The sequence below is a fragment of the Triturus cristatus genome, chromosome 5_1 (genome assembly GCF_964204655.1).
Source record: "Triturus cristatus chromosome 5_1, aTriCri1.1, whole genome shotgun sequence".
Taxonomy (NCBI): Eukaryota; Metazoa; Chordata; class Amphibia; order Caudata; family Salamandridae; genus Triturus; species Triturus cristatus.
Genome location: NC_140587.1, coordinates 179,640,563 through 179,657,362, shown reverse-complemented (window position 1 = coordinate 179,657,362; position 16,800 = coordinate 179,640,563). Strand labels below are relative to the sequence as shown.

At 45.9% G+C, this 16,800-nt stretch overlaps 1 protein-coding gene across 1 annotated transcript in view; it reads right to left on the bottom strand.

The window, feature by feature from the left end:
* LOC146830598 (UPF0739 protein C1orf74 homolog) overlaps window positions 1-7,747 on the bottom strand; it is a 42,915-nt gene extending 35,168 nt beyond the window's left edge. The window contains exon 1 of the mRNA XM_085604790.1: window positions 7,652-7,747. The gene's annotated coding sequence lies outside the window, so the exon portion shown is untranslated. The remainder of the gene's footprint in view (window positions 1-7,651) is intronic.
* Window positions 7,748-16,800: the final 9,053 nt, after the last annotated feature.

Sequence of the window (16,800 nt, the reverse complement as noted above, 5' to 3'; positions counted from 1 at the left end):
GCTGTTCCCATTCGCCACCCTGCTCCCGCCTCCCAGCTGCTCCTTCCTCACACAGCCCTTCATATGGAACCTCGCTCCACTGAAGAACCACCCAGGCATGACCGGCAACAGGAAATCCCAGTGGTTCACAAACGCCCTCAAAGACTCAAAGAAATCCTGCCGAACCCTTGAAAAAACCTGGCGCCACGAACGAACCACAGAAAACATGATAGCCCTCAAGAACGCCACCCGCAAACACCACCAGCTGATCCGCACCACCAAAAGGACATCATTCAAAGAGCGACTAGACAACAACACCCAAAACAGCAAGGAACTCTTCAACATCGTCAAAGAGCTCTCCAACCCCAGCGCTAGCAACAACGACATCACTCCGTCACAAGAACTCTGCAACTCCCTCGCCACGTTCTTCCACCGAAAGATAACAGATATACACGACAGCTTCGGACCCCAGACTCCGCCTCCAGGCACCGAACCAACGACCCCCACCACCACCCTTAGCGCCTGGACCCCCATCAGCACTGAAGACACCACCAACGTCATGAACTCCATCCATTCCTGCTTCCCCTCCGACCCATGCCCCCATCATATCTTCAACAAAGCCGACACCATCATCGCACCCCATCTCCGGAACGTCATAAACATCTCCTTCGCGTCAGCCGCCTTCCCCGAGAGCTGGAAGCACGCAGAAATCAACGCTCTTCTGAAAAAACCCACAGCGGACCCCAAAGACCTCAAGAACTAGCGCCCCATCTCTCTTCTTCCCTTCCCGGCTAAAGTCACCGAGAAGACCGTCAATAAACAGCTGACTGCTTTCTTCGAGGCAAACCACTTGCTCGACCCGTCCCAGTCCGGATTTCGAGCCAACCACAGCACCGAGACGGCCCTCATCGCAGCCACCGACGACATCAGGATCCTGATGGACAACGGAGAAACAACCGCTCTCATCCTCTTGGACCTCTCGGCAGCCTTTGATACCGTATGCCACCGCACCCTAATAACCCGCCTCTTCAACACTGGGATCCAAGGAAAGGCCCTGGACTGGATCAACTCGTTCCTCTCCGACAGAACCCAGAGAGTCCGACTCCCTCCCTTCCGCTCAGCGGCCACCGAGATCATCTGCGGTGTACCCCAAGGCTCCTCGCTCAGCCCAACACTCTTCAATATCTACATGAGTCCCCTTGCTGCCATTGCACGCAAACACAACATCAACATCATCTTCTACGCCGACGACACCCAGCTGATACTCTCCCTCACCAAAGACCCTGCCACCGCCAAAACCACCCTCCAGAAAGGAATGAAAGACGTCGCAGAATGGATGAAGCTCAGTCGCCTGAAGCTGAACTCAGACAAGACGGAGGTCCTCATCCTCGGACAATCCCCATCCGCCTGGGACGACTCCTGGTGGCCCACAGCACTGGGCTCCGTGCCGACACCCTTGGACCACGCACGCAACCTGGGATTCATCCTGGACTCCTCCCTCACGATGACCAAGCAAGTCAATGCCGTCTCGTCCTCTTGCTTCAACACCCTGCGCATGCTCCGGAAAATCTTCAGATGGATCCCCACCGAAACCAGAAAGACCGTCACCCAGGCCCTCGTCACCAGCCAACTGGTCTACGGAAGCGCCCTATACGCAGGAACCACCGCCAAACTTCAGAAACGACTACAACTCATACAGAACGCCTCTGCACGACTCATCCTCGACATCCCTCGCCACAGCCATATATCCGCCCACCTGAGAAACCTGCACTGGCTGCCTGTCAGCAAGAGGATCACGTTCAGGCTCCTCACCCACGCACACAAAGCGCTCCACGACATGGGCCCCGAATACCTCAACAACCGCCTCTCGTTTTACACTCCCACCCGCCAACTCCGCTCCGCCAGCCTCGCCCTCGCCACCGTCCCACGGATTCGCAGAGCCACCACCGGAGGAAGATCGTTCTCCTACCTGGCAGCCAAAACATGGAACTCCCTCCCCTCACACCTACGACTGACCCAGGACCATCTAACCTTCAGGAAACACCTCAAGACCTGGCTGTTCGAGCAGTAGCAGCACCACCCCTCCCTTCAGCGCCTTGAGACCCTCACGGGTGAGGAGCGTGCTCTATAAATGTTTGATTGATTGGTTGCTTTGCAGGCTGGTCATGCCCCCAGACACAGAGCCCCAACAGCAAATTGGCTTTGATCATTGTGCAGTTTCCTTGGCTTGGAATCTTAGTAATCGATAGAGCCCAATCCACACAACGGGGAGGATGGGTGGATCGATGATGAATCTGCATTTAGAGTTTCGATCAGGAAGAGCAGTACAGAAGGTTAGTAACTTGTCCTTCTGATACAGACATCTAACCGCAGATTCTTCACCTTTTGAATAGATACCAAGGCACTACCTACTAGGAGGAGGGTCTGTGAATTGATTATAACCAAAAGGTCCTGCAGGATTGCGCAGGCAAAGTGTTCCTATCAGTATACGTGGATGTCCAAACAGGCTTTTTGAAAGTATGGAGTAACGCCCACATAGCTTCCTGGCAGATATCCAGGACAGTAGCTCAGAATGCCAATGCAGTGGTAGCAGCTTTGGTCCAGGTACCTTCCAGGGGCTGCTTTTTTGACAATCTGTAGCAGATGCAAAACAGGCTCCAGTGGGAGATGGTCCATTTCTGAACGGCCTTGCCTTTTTTCGCACCAGTAAACCCTACAAAAAGGTGATCATCTACCCGGTATTCTTTGGTACAATCTTTGCAAAACATCAGTGCTCTTTTGGGGTCCAAATGATGGAGTCTCTCCTCCTTCTTTGAGGATAAGAATCGCATGCAGCACTGGCAGGGTGATGGTTTGACCGATGTTGAATGGAGTCACAACTTTTGGCAAGAAGGATGCTTTTGTCTGTTGAACCAATTTGTCTGGAAAGAAAGTGGTGTGCCGCAGATTGACACAGAGAGCCTACAGCTCACTCGCTTATCTCGCCAATGTTATGGCAGCAACGAACAATGTGTTAAGTGTGAGAAGCTGCAAAGGGCAGCTGTGAAGCAGATCAATAGGTGAAGAACACGTTAAGGTCCCAATGTGACATGTCAAAAGGAGAGGGAGGAAACAAGTGACGTAGGCCTTTTTTTTTAAAACATATCACACCAGTGATTTAAACAATGAGTGCTTGTCCAGCAACGTTAAAAAATCCAAAATAGACAAAAGGAACCCTTTCCCTGTGTCTAAAGCAAAACCTTGCCAGGCATGAGACAAAACGAACAACATACCATCAGATAACTTAGCCTGGAGGGGGTAACCTGTTTAGAATCACACCAAGCCACAAGTTTGTCCCAACAACAGGCGTATACAGTTTTTGTCGAGAGAAATCTGGCTGCCAAGATGACATCAACCACCTCTGGAGAAAGGTCAAAGGGGTTTAACTGTCACTGTTCAATCTCCATGCAAGAAGATAGAGATTGCAAAGGCCCAGGGGCAGAACCCGCCCTGTTGTTATGAAAATAGGACCTTAAGGAGGGACAGCCTGTTTGGAGGACAAGCCTCAAGCACAGGAGCTCTGGATACCACACTTTCCCTCCCCAATCCAGAGTCACCAGGATGACTTAGTCCCAGTCAGTCCAGATCTTCTTCAGAACTTGGGATAGAAGAGGTATTGTACTCGGGGCATATAGGAGCCCTGAATACCACCCTAGGTGGACACAGTGAGAGATGTCTTAAAAACTCCAACACACAGAGCTTCTGACATTGTGCGTTCTCTGTGGTGGCAAGTAGATTGAGTCAAGGGTTTTTCGATTCGCTGAAGGGACCTCATGCACCTCTGGATGTAACAGACACTTGTGATCAGCTAGGAGTCGCTAACTGAGCTTGTTCGCCCTGGCATTCAAGGATCCTGCCAGGTGGTTCTGCACAAGGAAAATCCCTTGATGGTCCATGCATTTCCAGTGGTGTAGTGCCTACCGGAATAGGGCCAGGACCCCGCTCCAAACTGCCTGTTGCAATACCACATGCAGTGATGTTGTTTGTAAGCACCTGTATCAGCCTCCCCTTGATGGATGAAACGAAGACTTTCAATGCCAAGCAGGTCACCCACAGCTCCAGGAGGTTGACATAGAGCCAGGTCTCCGCTGGAAACCAGAGACCTCTGATCTCAGACTCTCCCATTTGGGTGCCATAACCGGGAAGAGATGCATCGGTCACAACTGTCAGGTCTGGGTGAGATAGGGAGAGGATCTATAGCTGACCCAATCAGTCGCAGGCAGAATCCTCCGAAATCTCGGCATGGTCGGAAAGTTCCCCTTGACGTTGGGCCCACTGAGACTTCCGACCCCACTGCTAAGCCCGCATATATCACTTGGTGTTCTTGACCAACAGGATGCAGGAGGCCAGCAGTCTCAGCAGCCCTATAGTTGACCTCACTGAAATCCAGGAAAGAGGCTGAAAGATCGGGATCATAGTCTCAATGTCCTGGACTCTCCTTTACGGAGTAGAGGCACAAACGTGAGCAGGGTACAGAATGGCTCTGTTGATAGGGAGCATCTGAGAAGGAAACATGTGTGACTAGGGCACATAGATAGGGAACCCCGAAGATGTTTGCTGTAGCTTGGGGATGGTTGATGGCTGCCTGGTATGAGCTTGCCTTCAACAGCCAGTCATCGGCGTAGGGGATCACTGGGACCACAGACCTCCAAAGGTGTGCTTCCACCATTACCATCACTTTTGTGAACCCAGAGACCAAAGGAGAGTACAGCAAACTGTAAATGCTCCTGTTCCACCACAAAACACAGGTAGCACCAGTAGTAGTACAGGATGGGTGTATAGAAATAGAAGCCATGCAGGTCCAATGCCACCATCCAATCTCCAGGGTTGAGAACAGGCATGACCTTCGCCAGAGGGAGCATCTTTATATTTTCCTTCCAGAGGAAGACATTGAGAGGGTGCAGATCTAAAATAGGATGAAGGCCTCAGTTCTTTTTTAGCACCAGGAAGTAGCAACCAACAACCCACCTCTGCTGCTGGCACCCTCTTGATAGCCCCCTTGGCCAAAAGGGCTAGCACTTTCTGTCGTAAAAAAGAACACATGGTCCTCCACCAGTCCCTTTGAGTGTGGTGAAACATGTGGTGGCATGGCACAGAGGTGTAGGGTATACTCCTTCCGGATGATATGCAGGACCCACCTGTCCGATGGTTGGGCCTGTCAGCCCCACAATAATGTTTGGATCTTGCCTCCAAACGTGTGGATGTGCTCCACTAACGAAACAATACTACAAGACGATGGACGGACTGCTGAACATTGTCAAACATTCACCCCCAGTCACAGATCTGAGTTAAATCCATAGTTTTTTAGCTCAACATGCCACCTCAGTTTGGGCCCAGCCATAAGTAAATCAGTCTTGACCCTGCTCTCCATGGGATCCTGAACTGCCAGGCCAGGTCTTTACTGGACCGGAAAACAAGCATCCTGGAGCAGGTTTCGGGGTATCACCCCTCATCAGCCACGCTAGCTTAAATCCAGTGGCATAGTGAGCACGGAACCCACATCTGTGTGTTTTGTCTGTATGTGTATGTACAAACCCCAGGTGAAATCTGACAGTCACCTCACGATACCAGTCAGCACCGATACCCAACTAATTACTAGATGATACATTTAATAGGGGGGGTGTAACAGCTCAAACACCCCTCTGGGCCTGTTTAATGGTCTGCTGGGCTGGTTTTTACAGTTAATTTCCCAGATATTAAAACGAACATTGCTTGCAGGACACTCAGGTTGAACACTGCCCTAATTTGCAAACGTTGGCCATTTTTTAGCTTTCTAATTCACTAATGGAGGCAACTTTTATTTTGGTACCCGGGTCTATTTTCTATCCCAGTCTGACCCTTTGCAGGCTCGGTATATTGTACAATATCAATCAACAGAAAATACTAAACAGGTATTAGGCATCCTCGACAGTGCATTATTGGAATGGTGCATATTGTTGAAGGAGTTACACCGCCATAAACAACGAAGAGACTGAGGGCAGAGTCGTCAGGAAACTCTGACGTAACTTGAAATACTTTTACAATGTACATGGGGTTCGAGTTATTTTGGTATTTATACTAAAGGGTCACACCATCACGTTTCCCTTTGTCCTATTTTATTTATCCTGGACATTTAAAATCCTCTCATTAGAGGCTGTAGTCAGAGATATGTAGAATACATGTGGAAATTTGTTCTGAAATAAATAACATGCGAATATACAGACCGAAGTTTGTGGCAACACGTATTTAGGCGGTTTAATGTACGTTGCTTTGAGAAGCACCTGTAGTTTACCATGGGTGGTCCTAAAATGCAGCCAGTTTCCTGTTTTCGTGGAACGAATTATAGTGATGCCACAAACAAACGTACTGCAATAAGGGACAGTTACAATAAAGGGGAAACCAGCTGCAATGAAAGAGCGCTACTTGCGCCCTAAGTTGTGTTAACTGGCGGTGGTAATTCTGCTTAATGTCACAGCTCAATAGAGCTGTTATTATATCATCACAGGGCAAGTAACGGGAACACAACTGGGCTGTAATAGGAAAATTACACCCAGTTGTTTATCATATTAGAAAAGGATTCCATGTATTAAAAAAGAACACAGAACTGCAGGCGGATTTGCAATATCCTTTTACTGCGTGGGCTATTTTGTTCCATAACTCACATCCTTCTATTAAATCCTATTGAACGTGTTCCTCTAGTTGGATATGAATATAATCGTGAACTCTGTACTTCAACACGCAGCCTCTTCGCTGCGAATGTAATGCCAGCACATTTATATAGAAGGTCTTATTTCAAGTGACTCTCCCTGTGAGCAGTTATGACTGCCATCCATATTTATGATTGACAGGGTGAGGAGTTAAAAAGGGGCGGGGAATTTTATTGGATAGCTGCAGGTGTGAACTTTGTACTATATTACTAATGTTTCAGATATATGTTTTGTATTATATACCGCTGTTTGCAGCATTTTGTTAAATGTAATATTTATATAGCGTGTGAAACCCATTGAGAGGAACTTAAAGGCGAACAAATGCAAGCCAGGTGCGCCCTGGTCGAGCCATGGCTCAGCCCTTAGCCAGTCTGGCACCCTGCACATGGGATTATTAGACAGAAAGCGCCTGGAAGGCTGCTGCGCTGATTGCACATGAATGAACCAACCTGCCCGGTGCTGCTCATCTATTTTCACTCCTCTATGCATGCCCAATACATCCCTTTAGATTCTAGACAGCCTTGTTCCTTCTCGTTTTCATGAGGTGACAACCCCCTGCCTTTCAGAATTTCCTTCCTGACAACTTCTACATCAGTATTAGTGGGGAGGGACATTTCAGCGTTAAAAGAGACGCTGCGGTGGCAGGAGACTGCAGGGCATAAAAGAGAGTGACCTGCATTCTTTGAGGAGGAGAAGGAACAGTAGCCTACAAAAACCACCGCTCTCCTCCGAAAACAGATTCCCCAAGAGTTACTGAGCACGCACACATAAACAATTCCCGTAGTTTCAGATATTATGTCCCATAAAACGAGACTGTCCTTTAATTATTATTTTTAAGTGTTACCTTCGTTGGCAAAAAGAAATCCCATCGTGGGATAACAAATATTTGGCCAAAACTAAAAAGCGTTGACCCCCTGCCAGATCCAGTCTCAAACTCCACACTTTACCTGCCACCCGCAGGTCATCTTCAGAATATCCGCGTGTGATTCTGCCTCGCTTCCGGGTCTGCAGGGACAGCGAATGGGAGAGCTCGTTTTTCGTGACTGACAGGGAGTTGGAAAACGTAACGTTCGCTCCGGAAGAAATAATACAGGAAGTTGTCGCCCCAGTGCTGTTGATCCGTGCGAATATTACAGTGAATTTCCCGCTACTAGAGCTGTTCACAAGAACTGAAGGAGCAGGCGAACCTGTTCTGGGCCAGGCCTAGCTTCCAACAGGCAGAAGCAGCGCCGTGCTGAGCTTAGCTGCTGCCATCATTACCTGAAAGTATACTCTTAAAATACTCCGCGAGTTCGGTTTGGGCCTCACGACAGAGCCTCGTCAAGATAGATACATGTACATTTTACTTTTTCAATATTAATACGTTTCCAGGCTTCATTAAGACACTGCACAGCTTAGCACAAGCTTCCCTTATCCGCGAAAGGCCACATATGTGCCTGGTGGGTCTAAGTTCAGTGAGACCTAGAGGTTGAATAGCCAACAACTTATCAGGGAGAGCAAGAGCCGAGCCACAGGTGTGGCTTGTTAGCAAGAGTCCGTGCTCGAGCTGAGAAATGACAATTGTCCATGTAAACCATGCAACAAATATGTTAAAATATTATAAAATCTATTCAAAATTCAAGAAAGTCTATTTTTTTAACATGTCGAAGAGTACCACAGATTATATCTTTGCAAATTGCTGCCCTCTGCTAAAATAACAATGCCGTAAGTGAAGTGACAGGCAAGTCATTAGTTCCCAATATGTGGTCTAGATTGTTAATTTAAACTGGACATCATCACATTGTAATACATTATGCAACTTTTGTACACCTAACTTCTTTAACTTACGTAAATGAAGGTGCGCTCACATGAGAATAAAGAACAAGCATTGTCAAAGCCAATAGGTCTAGCCTTTGGGATCTTATAAGTGTGTAGCTAGAGCTATTGGATTTGCCAAGGTCTTTAAGCTACATTGTGAAGCATTATGGCTGCTGTGCAGCATGTTGAAAGTACTAATAAAAAAGTGTAATAAGCATTTTTGTTACCTTACTTATAACCAAGAAGATATTATGTACAACTGAACGACCCAATTAAACAAGCATTTGCAATGCAATAGGTCTCGCATTTGCGAGAGTTTAAGCTATTGGCATTGTAAATGACAATGCCTTTTATTTACCTGTTTTGATAATTAACACATAAATAAAAGGCATTGTCATTTACAATGCCAATAGCTCAAACCCTTGTAAATACGAGACCTATTGCTTAGAAAGTGAAAGCGTGCATGGCGCGCTGAATGTTGCAGGAAAGCATGTCGTGCCTGCAGTCATAGAAACTCATTAAAGAAAATAGTGCTTACAGACCATGTGCTTTCACGTTCTTTGTTAAGATAAAGCTATATAAAGGTTTATATGATCAGCCACAGATCAGGTAAGTATGAGTCATTACCAGCCTGTGTTCAGTTTTGTGTTAAATGCCAGGTGAGTTATTGGTGACTGAGGGCCAGACAGAAAAGTGGGGAGAACTCCACCCTCAAATGCCATGCGTGAGTAAATTCAACGTAAATGGGTTGGACGTTGGTCCAGGGTTAGGGGGTATACATGAATTGGCGGCATAAGCAATTGGCGGTTGAAGTTTGTGAACTAGTACCTGTATTATAACACTAGCAGCGGTTAGACGATAGGGGAGAATCAACAGATGCCAGATTCCGAGAGCAGGCTTTGGTGGTGTTGAGTGATGTTGAGGTGGTAGTGGTGGTGGTGACTGGTGCTGAGATGATGCTGAGGTAATGCTGATTGATACTTAGGTTTTGCTGATTGATGATGATGTGGTTGTGTACTATTGCAAATGCGATGTTGAGTGATACTGATGTGGTGTTGAGTGATGTTGTGGTGCTGAGTGATGCTGTGGTGGTGCTGAGTGATGCTGTGGTGGTGCTGAGTGATGCTGTGGTGGCACTGAGTGATATTGTTGTGACCCTGAGTGATGCTGTGGTGTTGTTGAGTGATGCTGTGGTGTTGTTGAGTGATGCTGTGTTGGCGCGGAGTGATGCTATGGTGTTGCTGAGTGATGCTGTGGGGGCGCTGAGTGTTGCTGTGGTGGTCCTGAGTGATGCAGTGGTGGCCTTGAGTTATGCTGTGGGTGCGCTGAGTGATGCTGTGGTTGTGCAGAGTGACGCTGTGGTTGTGCAGAGTGACGCTGTGGTGGCGCAGTGTGATGCTGTTGTGGTGGTGAGTGATATTGTTGTGGTGCTGAGTGCTATTGTTGTTGCGCGGAGTGATGCTGTGGTGGTCCTGAGTGATGATGTGGTGGTCTTGAGTGATGTAATTGTGGTGTTGAGTGATGCTGTGGTTAAACTCGGAGTGATATATTATAACTGCACAGTACTGTAATGAGACCGCTGGAGTCTCCTTGTTTCCTGTATAGTTTTTTACATTCTGCAGGCCAAATAGGAGCAAAATGGAGGATCAAAAACGAAAGAGAAACAATGTAATAAGGAATGGCAGATGAATGTCAAGTGGGAAAGTGATTGAAAGAGAAGAGAGAGTGAGAGGATAGAGAATAAAGGGGAGAGAGAGATAAAGAAAGGGAGAAAAAGTGACTAAAGGGGAGAGAAAGGGTGTACATAGAATGAAGGGTGCTTATGTCGCCTTGTCCTGTATTAGCTGCTTGTTTCAGGAGACAGCAGTGCACGAGGGAATAACAAATGCTGTCGTTTTAAAATAAACCCATGTAACAGAATGTGTGAGAATAGATAGCTTTTAAAAAAGTTTGCTAAATAGATTACTGCCTTGAGCAAAAAAAAACCTGTTATTTAATGATTATAACTATACAGCGCTGTAATATGACCGCTTGAGAGACTCCTTGTCTGGTGGGTAAATGTTTACAACCTGCAGTCTAAAGAGGATGAAAGCGGAGGAGCAAATACGAGAGAGAGAGAGAATGGAAGAGGGAATGGCAAGTGGAGCTCAAGTGCGAGAGTGAGTAAGAGAGAGCGAGAGGAGAGGAGAGGAGAGAGAATAAAGGGGATAGAGAGAGAGAAAGAAGGGGAGAGAGAGTGAATGAAGGGGTTTGAAAGAGAAAGGGGTGAGAGAGAGAATGATGGGCTAAAAAAGAGAGAGACAGGAGAGTTAATGAAGAAGAGAGAATTAGAGAGGGGAGAGAGACAAAAAGAGAGTGGGGGGTTGAAATAGAGTGAAGAAGTAACGCGGAAAAAGTAACATCCAATTTTGCTTTGTCCTTTGCTTGATAATCAAAAAAAAAAAAACAGGGTGAGACAAAAATAAAATTAATTAACTTGTGACTAAAAATATTAGCGAAATAGCGATATAAGGTGAAAGCAAACCACCAAAGCAATATTTCCAACCACCCCAAAAAACCAGAGAAAGCACAAGGTATAACGTAATGTAAAAAGTGGCACAGTAAATCCAAAAGTCCTAATTAAATAATAGCCGTGCCCATGTGAAAAACGAATTCTTTCTACATGTTTTTTGTGTTTTTTAATCCATCAATTTAGTTTATGATTCATTTTACACGCGTTGCCCATACTGTGGATAAAATTACGTCCCGCTAACAACATTGTGGTAAAGATTGACCATTAGAAAGGACAGGCTTATGGGGGATAAAAATGTTTGGAAGTAATCGTAAACAAAGTCTCCGCTGAGGGGAAACAGCAATCAAGGAGGATAGTTCTGTCTGGCTTGTGCCCCAGTGGCGCCTCTGGTCTGTTTCCTGCTGACACTTGTTAATTTAGCATTTCTAATGTAATTGCAAACAAGCCGCGCTGTCAGCATACTTGAACAACAAACATTAAATAATGGTTACGCGACCTTGCTGCAGGAACACTGTGAGTGTGTTTAAAAGCACCCATTAGCACATATTGTGTGTTAATAGATAGGTATGGAAAACCTTTATAAATCGTTTTGTGATTTGAGTCAAAGACACACATTTTAGTTACATGTTAGGACTACACTACACTGTAATTATACCTCTGCAAAAGCCTCCTTGCCTGCTGTCTAGATTTGTTCAACCTGCAGGCCCAAAAGGAGAAAATTTGAGGAGCAAATACAAAAGATAAAGAATAGAAGAAGAGATGTGGGAGAATAATTGAGAGAGAAGAGAGAGCAAGAGGAGAGAGAATGAAGGGAGAGAGAGAAAGAGAAATAAAGGGAGAGAGAGTGAATGAAGGGGAGAGAAATAGAGAGAAAGAAAGGGGGAGAGAGAGAGAGAATGAAGGGGGTAGAGAGAGAGAGAATGAAGGGGGTAGAGAGAGAGAGAGAGAGGAGACGGAATAAAAGAGAGAGAAAAATAGAGAGGGGGAGAGAGAGAGAGAGAGAAAAAGTGGGGGGAGAGAGAGAGGGAAGAAGTGATGCGAAAAAAGCAACAGCCAATGTTGCCTTGTCCTGTGTGGAAAAAAGGCATACATATTAACAGTAAATAATTTGTAAGCCACTCAGACCGAATAAGGAGGGGAGGGACTCTAACTAAGATGAATGCGCAGAAGTGTGAATGTAAGATTGACTGTGAATGGATCGATGGAATGAAAAAATAATACTTTATTACATTGTTAAATGCTTATGTTGCCCTGTCTTGTATCAGCTGCTTGTTTCAGGAGATAGCAGTGCATGAGGGAAAAACAAATGCTGATGTTTTAAAATACATGCATGTAACATATAATGTGTGAGAATAAACAGCTTTTTAAAAAGTTTGATAAATTGATTCCTGACTTCAGCCAAAGACACAAATGTTACGTTACATGTTAGGATTACACTGCACTGTAATTATACCGCTGGAAAGCCTCCTTGCCTGCTGTGTAGATTTGTAGAACCAGGCTGTCCAAAAGGAACAAGGTGGAGAAGCAAATAGAAAAGATAAACAATGGAATAAGGGATGGCAGATGACGCTCAAGTGGGAGAATAAGTGAGAAATGGAGAGAGCAAGAGGAGAGAGAATTAAGGGGAGAGAGAAATAAAAGGAGAAATAAAAGGAGAGAGAGTGAATGAAGAGGAGAGAAAGAGAGAGAGAAAGGGGGAAACAGAGAATAAAGGGGGTAGAATGAGAGAGAGAGGAGACAAAATGAAGAGACAGAAATAGAGAGGGAGGTATAGACATAGAGAGAGATAAAAAGTGGGGGGAGAGAGAGAGGGAAGAAATGTTGTTAAAAATCAACAGCCAATGTTGCCGTGTCCAGTGTGGGAAAAATCCCTAAATATTAACCGAAAAAAATGTGTGAGCCACTTTAAGCGAATTAGAAGGGGATAACTTGTCGTTAAAATACGATCTAAAGTGAAAGTACAACCAGACAAGCCCGGCGGAGCGTGGTGCGCGCGCTTGGCGGGGGCGGGGAAGCGCATTCCAGGCGGGGGAGCGGACCCTTTGAAGTGTGATGCCAAACGGATTGCATGGCGGCACGATGCGCGTGATTGTGCGTGTGCTCGCCATGCAATCCGCTTTTCGGAGCACTTTTGGGAGCCCCTTACAATAGTCTCGCTTTGCGATCGCTTACGCGATAGCAAGGCGAGACCTAAAAAAGAATTAACATAAAAAATGTGTTGTGTTCAAAGGCACCACATGAATACATTTTTCATTAACCAAGTAAGTTTATTCTGGCAGAGGTAAAACCCCACACCACAGCTTCGCCAGACGCAGCTGGTCCATCAAATGACAAAAGGTCTCCCATGACATCATAATAGAACACCAGGACGTATCAAAAGACTGCAGCCCAAGCCTAGCTGGAACTGCCTAAGTACATCACAACAAAATGTCTTGTCGTTTTTTAGGTCTCGCTGAGCCCAGCGCATGCGCTGCCTCGGAGAGACATTTTGTATGTGAGTTTTCAAAGTGCTGCTGGCTGGCCTAGCACTTGCGTTCACGCACGAACCGCTAGCCTTCAGCAGCACTTTGAAAACTCCTGCGTCATCGCGATCACATTCGCTTTCAGAGCGATCGTGATGGCGCACGCACGCTTTCAATGCTTTTTTTGTTTTTAACTTTAAGCGCGAGGCGCGCATGTGGCCAATGCTTGTTATCGTATTCTTTCATGTTTTTGCTGCCTTTTTCCATTTCTTTCTTTTGCATTGAATGTCTTGCCTTCTTTGTTCTCCTTTTCTTTCTTTTCCGTTTGTTACTTTTTATACTCCTCAATCTTGTCTATTTATTTCAGTTTGCTTTCTCGCCGTTTGTCGCTTTTTAATCTAACATTTTCACACTCTACTTTTCACTATCATAGTCACCGCCTCTCTTTCTCCACAACCACTCATCATACCTATTGTGATTGTTTTGGATTCTCAACCTCGTTTTCTCATCCATGTCGTGTCTTCTATCGGTGCGACGTACCTGTTTCCTTTTTACGCTCTCTTTCGCAGGTTCCTTCGACTTGTAAATACTGCGATGTTCCATCAGTGCTCAAATACGCATACATGTGTCTAGACCCTCTTGTATCTATTGTTTTCCTCTGAGTGTTGAGTTAGAGGCGCTGTGTAGGAGACGAGATTAAGGACTCTGCTGGTGTTTGTGTTGTGTCTAATGCCCCGTGGGCTGCTTCAAAGTGCCACAGGGAGGGCTGGGAGTGACAATTTTCACCTTCCTTCCTTTCAGGAGGAGGCCATATACACATGCCTTAGAGAAAGCTTCGTGGGTCCCTGTACTGGGAAGATCTCTTGCGATTATCTACTAAAGGCAGTTTTAAGGGCACATATGACAGTTTTTGCATTCCATCTTGTAAATAACAAGCATTGACAACTCCAGTTAGTATGGCATTAATAAGTGTGGCAGTTTTCTTTTCTATTGCAGGGATATGCAATCGAAATCGAAAGTTTAAAAGTGAAAAAATACTATCTCATGGTACAAAGGGGGCATTCATATCTTTGCTCGTAAAAATAAATAAAAAGTTCACTCCTTTTTAGGTGGCTCTGTACATGCGATCAGGTTAAACGCCACCAGTCACTGAGCCAGAAGCCCCTTTCTGTAAACATATGTGTATTTTTTAGTTATTTATTTATCTAGTTTTAAATCATGAGGTGATGAAATAGTTAAATCTGTCATCGTGCCAGACTTAAAACCAGTGGCAACCCTGAGTGTGCCCGTCTTGATGAACTTTGGATTTAATGACAAATATTTCTGCAAGCTGCACCCACACAGATGTCATTGTTACAGAAACTTGAAGTTAGACTGCCCGGTGCACGCTTCATTTGCACGAGGGACTCCCCGGAAGATTCCGATAATCTTTTATTGCTTTCCACCTTTACACTTGGGTTTTCAAGACATGACTCAAACACTGGTTTGAGGTTTCCCAATGTTAAACCAATCAAAAAACACGAGGAAACATCATTTCTCTGTTCTTCGCCTAGGGGGACCTTCCTTTGAAAGAGAGAAAAAAACACTGCATCAGTCCAAGTTAAATCTATCTCCCTTTCCTCTGCTAGGGCCTAATGCCATGGACATGAACCAACAGAGACTGCAGGGGGCAATCCCAGAACACCCCCAGCCCCTGTGCTGAGGGGAGTTTCGCTTTAGCAGTGAATTGCTCTCGGTGGGAGGGAAGCCCCACAGGAACACGTTGAGCCCTTGAATCATTTTTTTCACTACATAAATGTTATTTTCTGAATCAAATTAACTCGGCCCTCCTCTCCCGGGGCCCGGAGCTCCTTTCTTTTATTATTTTGGGAATGTTTGTACATGTATGTGCCAAAAGGAATGACCTGGAAAGCAAGATAAGGCATATTTGTGTGAATGGAATTATTTTTTGTTTAAAAAGTTATAATGCTTCCACGCTCTGCGATGAATAGCTCAGGGAAAGGAACACTTTCCAAGCATGTGCTTTAATCTCTTAGAGTGAAAGTAACATTAAACGAGTTTAAATGACGTCATTGTAGTTATATCGCGCCTTAAAGGTCTATTTGGCAACAGGCTGTCAGAGTGGACCTGTACACAAGGCTCGTCAGATGAAGACATGTCACTAAATCCCAAGCATGGACAGTTCTTTTGTTTCGGACAAGGAATTTATTGATATTTATTTGTCCACGGCTCATTAGGTCTCACCTACTAGACAGCGCATGCTGGCCTTTGGCGGAAAGACCTGTTGTCACCTTAAAGTTGGCTTGAGGCCCTCCAATTGCTTACTATTAGTTGGTTTTACTGTCACTCTCATTTGCTTGCTTTTTATTCGTTGGCTTGTGTGGGCTTTCCTTCCTTTCCTTGTGTTTGTCACTCCCCACAAACATGGACGCACTCCTTGAGTGCTTCCGCTGCATGTTTTTCAAGCTCTACTCATTTCTTCTGAGTTAGGGACTCGTTGCGAGCACGTGTGTTTTCCAGCAGTCTCCTATGTACTTCTCGCCCCCCAGTGCACTCCCTGTTGCTCTCTGTCACCCATGTGTTTTTCCCCTGCCCCCTCCATTTTGTGCTTGCCCTTGTTTACTTCTCCCTATGCGTTGCTTTCTCACCTATGTGCTTCTCTCCCATCTACTATATGTTGGTCTCTCTCGCCCATTGCCTCTACCCCCTGCATCCACCCTCGGTGTTTCTTTCTTTTCCCTGCCCTCCATGCTGTTGCCCCACCTGCACCTCCTATGTTGGTTCCAGCACCTGCGTCCTTTGACATGCATGCCCCCGCCATGTCCTTCTTGTTGCTCCACCCCACCCGCACTTCAAAAAAAGCAAAGCACTTGCATACTCATACTTTATTCTTTCTTTTATCCACCCATCGGGGTAAATTAAAAAAAAAAAAATGCTTGCGTTATTTTGTAGGTGCACACATGAACGGTGCGCTTGCCTACAAACTGATGCAGACACCTCATCATAGCTCCTTTTTTTTGGTTTGTTTTCTTTAGCCAGACTGCACAGCATCAGATATGCTGTACTGCATGGCTAAATATCATTGACAAACAATTAGTGAGATATTTGGCTTTGCCAACGCTTGTTTTTCCCTCTGGTTCGCTGTGCTCCTTTTGGGGCATCCCCCAAGCGCTCTCTGGCGCAGCTGCTGCAGGAACGCACCTGGAACACGGGTTGGTTTTACGGGGTGTGTGCCGCTAACCACTTGCTTTGTGGACTTTCCTTTAGCCACGAAATAGAGGTCAACAGAACCCCAGAACGAGGCATGGTTTCAAAACTATGTTGG